This window comes from Pagrus major, chromosome 9, assembly GCF_040436345.1.
Source record: "Pagrus major chromosome 9, Pma_NU_1.0".
NCBI classification, from domain to species: Eukaryota; Metazoa; Chordata; class Actinopteri; order Spariformes; family Sparidae; genus Pagrus; species Pagrus major.
Window position 1 is genome coordinate 6,426,295 of NC_133223.1, and position 6,064 is coordinate 6,432,358.

Here is a 6,064-nt window from a genome sequence, read left to right on the forward strand (position 1 = left end):
GAAGAGGGGAAGGAAAGACGAAGGTACTTGCCAGAAAAGACAAAGGAGACGAGGGAGTCTGTGCACCTCCAGCCAGCTTCGGACAGCTGGGTCTGAATGTCTGGGAAAGACTGAGGTCTAAATCTGGACTGAGGGGTGAGAGGCCTGTGGCATTTACAGAGAGAGAGAGAGGGAGAGGGAGAGGGAGAGTGGGAGGGGAAACATGTACAGGGAGAGTTGAGGGCAGCTGCAGACAGACACATACTTTATATGTTGTTGTGGTGATGGACAATATAAGTACTTCTTTATCAAGTGGCAACACCACCGGTCCAGGAAGCACTCAAAGCAAAGCCTCTTCTGATGGTGGAAATGACACCACATCACCAATAAAGTTCAAATGGATGAGCTGAGCCCCGGCTGACAGGACTGAATGAAATTAACATATTTCAACGTTTTATTTTGAAAAAGGTCCATAATGTAAAGTATGTGCAATCTCCAATCGTGCATATGCATGATGTGTAGTCAAAGTGTGTTGTCTTGCAACAGTGCAACAGATAAGGAATATATCTGAATTAATATTGCTAATGCTTTGTTACCACCAGCTCTCTGAGAGGCACAGACTGACCTTACGGTGTGTATTTAACATGTAAATGCTCCATATTTAACACAATTATTTTCAGTGAAACTAATGTACTGCTAATACACATTGTACATTATGGCACGGGACACTTTAGGAGTAGGTTACAACAGACAGCCTGACTGCAACAAGGTAGGCTGATAGTTTATTCAAAGCTGCTGCTGTGCACTGTAACTTTTGTTATAACATGTTACGTTTTAAATTTATATGTTAATAATTTGGTGACTCAGGTCCTAAATGCAGTTGGTGCTTCTCTTCCTGCACTTGTTTTGAGTGTGTAGGTCAGTGAAATGCAGCCCCTCGGCCCTCACACGCAGACTGAACAACAGGATGACACTGTACGAGCCCAGCTCGTTACATACAGAATATGTCACTTAATGTAATGAGCTGCGCATGCAGAGCTATTCAGCTTTGCTGATGAGAAGATGCCAACCTGTGTTCAAAACATGCCTTAAAACTAAGTAGTTTTCACAATCCATCACTTTAATATTTTAACATTCATCCAGATTATACAAATTGTGAACATTTTATTTCCTCACTTGGAGAAAAAAAAGTGTCGGAGCGGCGCTCCAGCAGCACTACACCTATGTTTGTAATCTTTAATGTACTCTTACCTGTCCAGCAGAAAGCAGGACACTTTGGCGTCAGTCTGCAAACATTTCTCTTACAAACATTATCAGAGATTTCCATCTTGGAAAGGCAACTCCAGTGTTTATTCCTGTTTTATGCTGTCGCTTGTCCCGATTTTGTTAAGACTCTTGGAGTTTTTGTTTCTTCACACTCCTGTGATTTTCTTGTACAAAATAAGTATGATCATCAATCCTTTAACAGATTGTGGTTTCAAACTTGGTTTCAAATGTCTCACAATACAAATTGTTTAGCAGGAAACAGCAGCCACTCGCTCTGCTTTGTCTTCTTTGTCTTCCAACCAGTGCATTTCCGGCGGCCATCCACTAAATTTAAAAACGTAACTGGATCTGTAAACCTGTCACATTAGCAGCTAATCTGTGCTGAACACTCGTACCAGTATTACAGTTGGACAGTCAACAAGAACAGCACCAAGTTTGCCACACTATCTTATAACACTGCTAACATTACCATCAAAATACCTCTGCAAATTAAATCCACTCTATTTAGTAACAGCGGTGGTTACGTCAACGAAGGTGACTAATACACCTATTATGAAATTAATAACTTCACTAACTGGTTTATGTTAATAACGTTACAGACATTTCCTAAAGATTAAATACACAACATTCCCTGCCACTAGCCTGAAGAAAGCAGCATCTGAACACACACTGCTCACCACACTCATCATCGTTCCTGTAGCTGAAAAGGCTGCAGTGTCTCGTCTTGGCAACTACTGCCCTGTGGCTCTCACTCCCATCCTGATAAAGTGCTTTGAGAAACTGGTTCTCCAGCACATGAAAGACCTCATCCCTGCCAGCCTGGACCCTCTACAGTATACTTTCAGAACCAACAGATCCACATAGGATGCCATATCCACTGCCCATCACTCAGTCTTCACACACCTGAAGAATAAAAACAGCTACATCAGGATGCTGTTTGTTGACTTCAGCTCAGCATTCAACACAATCTCACCCATGAAGCTGATTGAAAAACTAAACATTCTGGGCATCAGTACAACACTCTGCAACTGGATACTGGATTTCCTTACAAGTAGACCCCAGAGAGTTTGGATTGGCAGTCACAATCTCTACATTAGTGCTCAACACTGGAGCCCCCCAGAGCTGTATGCTCGGCCCCCTCCTGTTCACACTGTACACCATGACTGCACTCCCAGAGCTCATATCTGGAGGAAATCAACAGTGTAGCAGGGTGGTGCACAGAGAACAATCTACTGCACAACGTCAGCAAAACCAAGGAGCTGATGGTTGATTTTAGAATAAAGGAGGCAAAGACACAACCCGCTGTCTGCATCAGTGGAGCTGAAGTGGAGCAGGTGAACAGTTTGATGTTCCTGGGAATTACCATCACAGAGAACCTATCTTGGTCATCACACATCACCACCCTGGGTAAAAAAACACCACAGACTGGAATCAACCTGGGCCACTAACAAGGACCAGCCTCACTGACACCCTCCACCAGGTGACCTCTCAGAGCGCCCCCACTTCCCCTTCTCTTTAAAGCTATAGCAGGTTCTTTTATGCCCTCTATGGGGCAGCATAACAAGCTGTCGACACAACACTGACATCATCGAATAGAGTTGTTAAGGCTATCATGTTAGCAAACAGTTGCCAATTTACATGTCCAGCAGACATGCAGCAACATAAGCATTCATTTGGTGTGTTTGTGGATCCAAACACAATATTTCTTTATCTTTAAGCTCTGCTTTGGTGTCAGCTTACTCTATTTGAAACATTTGACTCTTTTATAGCTAAATGCCAAGTTTACCTCGACCTTAATGCTCCCTTATGTTCTCCTGCTAGTTGTTAACTTAGTTTGTCATTTGGTGTTGGGAGGTAACGTACAGAGGTTTTCTGCAGAAATCGAGGTTGCTGAGAGCTTTGAGAATTGGTCAAGTGGTGGACTGCAAAACCAAAAGTCAGGTGATGATTCTGTGGGTTTGTCACAATAAGTAACAACTGGTACATCTACATTATGGTCATTTGATCCAACAAAAAGGAAACAAATGTAGACCAGTGCAGCTTTGAGGCTTTGCCAGTCCTACTAACTACTGTAGACGTTTAAGTTTCACTGGGCCTTGTCATGTCACTATTTATAGACACACCGAACAACTTGAGTAGACCATCCCCTCCTTTTTTTTTTTTTAACAGATTTGTTAATTTACATGTAGCCTTAAAATTCACTGTAATTACCAGTTGCCCTTTTAAATCCAGCAGAACATCCTCTATCAAGTCAAAAATGTGTAGAAATAAAAAGTTAACTGTGCAAATGATTTAAATATTATTGAGCACACAATTGCTGCAGTTCCCTTGTACTTGTTGGTGATGAAACCTGCTGGTTAAACTCTGCATTAATGACTTTTGATCGATACAACTCCGCCAGAATTAAGAAAGTAGTCTGAATCCTGATTGAATTATATTTCTGACATACAGCTATTCTATAGTGTCCTTCTCATAATAAATACAATTATCTAGATGGGCCTGCTGCTGCCGGTTAGAGAGGAGCTCAGATATTTATAGTTTACAACTGCTTAAAGAGTCCTGACACACATTCAGAATACCACAGACTGGAATCTGGGGACATTGTTGGCCAAGTGCAACATAAGATCTTTGAAGCTGCTTTAAACTTACATATAATTTTATAAACTAGTTTACTAACATGTCACGGTAAGGCATTTAGTAGATCTGTTTTGACTGAAAAAACATTAAAATCAAGTTATAAAAGCAAATAAGAGTATCAGTCTTGTGATGTTGCAGGCTTGGTATCTCTATGTAAATGCAAGGCAAAACACAATTAAAAACAACACAGATATCAGTTGGTAAACATTTAAAAAAATCTATTGATTTGAATCCATTTGATATTAGTAAAAAGAAAAATTGTAAAAATAAACCCACAAAACACCCAGATAAAGACACAATCAGGAGACTTGTACCGCAAATAACTTTTATTTTGAAATCATCATCCTGAGCAGTTCATACAGCCCTTTAACATTTTACAAGTTAGTAAAAAAATGTCATCTCCACTTATAATTCTGTTATGTTAAAAACAACTTCAAAAACAGTGTTATTATTATTAATGTTATAATAGATATCACCTCTGAAATGCAGCCAGTAAACATGACTGCAGTGTAGCTGTAGTGTATAGAGGATTTTATACATGCGTTGGAGCAGGTTGTAACTTCTGTCATGAAAATATTAAAGACTCAAGTATGATTTTTCACCTGTAGAATTTAAATTTACATGGTCATTTAAAAGTCAAATACTTTCCCATCAGAGTCATTATTAACAATGAGCTGTGCTGCATCAGTCCATTGGAGGTTTTGTGTTTGAGCTTATGTAGCCTGTATGTTAGGTAAGTGTTGGTTTCAAGTTTTATATATAAAATTCAAAAGCAAAAACACACAAAACCGCGGTGTGTTGATGCCGACTTTTTGTTCCTTATAGTGGATGTGAGATGCTCAGCAAACACTGTGTAGGTCCAGTACAGACAGAGAAATGTTAGCTGAAGTGAAGCTGCTGCTGTCGGTGTGTCAGCGGAGCCAGAGACAGGGATAACAGACTGGTGACATGATTTAAAAAGAAAGTGTGAACGCAGCCATGTTTATCACATCCCACTGGTTGCCCTTCATGGCATGCAGGTGATTCACTCTCCAGCTTGTTATTTCAAGATATTTCACCTTTTCAAAGTTCAAAGCAAATTGACTAATCAATTAATCAACATTAAGTTTGATTATCAGCTAATTGTTTAAATCATTTATGAAGCAAAGCATGTTAAGCATTCACTGGTAGCAGCCTCTTGTATTTGAGGATTTTCTCTGGTTTAACACCACTGTGTTTTTTGTTGCTGGGACAAAGCAGGCACTTTGAGGATGCCTCACTGGGCTGTGGGATCTTGTGACGGCCTCTTTGATCTAGTTCCTGAAATTTTACAGACAATTGTTGAATTATCAAACAAAGTAAGAAACAGATCATTACAAATTAAATTATCGTATGTAGCCGTCTTATTTCAAATACAGGACATTTTTAATACATTTCTCCTCAGTGATGTCTTTCTGTGTGAATGGGCCCTTAAAGGGAAAGTTCACCCAAAAATGTACATTCAGTCATTATCCACTCAATCCCATGCCGATGGAAAGTGGGCTGAAGTTTTGTAGTCCACAACACTTTTCTGGAGCTTCACAGCAAAACAGTGTTGCATTATTCTCCCAAACAACTGAAGTAGATGGGGACTCGTTTTAAAATGGAAACAAACCGCTGAAAATAAACATAAAATGGCTCCATACAGTTCATCCAGCACAGTTCAAGTCCATCCATTTAGACCCCTTTTATTGCCAGAATCTTATCTAAGTGTTAGAGCACATTCCACCTGAAGTCGGTAAGTAATGTCTTTTTAAATCAATTTAGGATCTCAGGGCTTCCGAAGACTTGGATTACACCAGACAAGCCGTATGGAGCCAGTTTGTTTGTTGTTTTTTTATGTTTTTAAACAAGTTCCCCTCTACTTCAGTTGATTAGGACCTTCTGTGAAGCTCCAGAAATGTTTTGTCGACGACAAACTTCACCCGATTTTCCATCTGCACTGGGGTGAGTAGATGATAACCAACTTCATTTTTGGGTGAACTTTTCCTTTAATGTGTGCTCTGAGTAGCCCCATGGAGAGCATCTAGTTCCTCTGATCAGACAGACCTCTGTACACCAGTGAAAAGTCTTCAGACACCACTATGTGCTTCCGCTCATCTTGTTTTGTTTAAATGCAATAACCTATATTAATATTGTATTTCTCCTCCTATTTCATGTATGA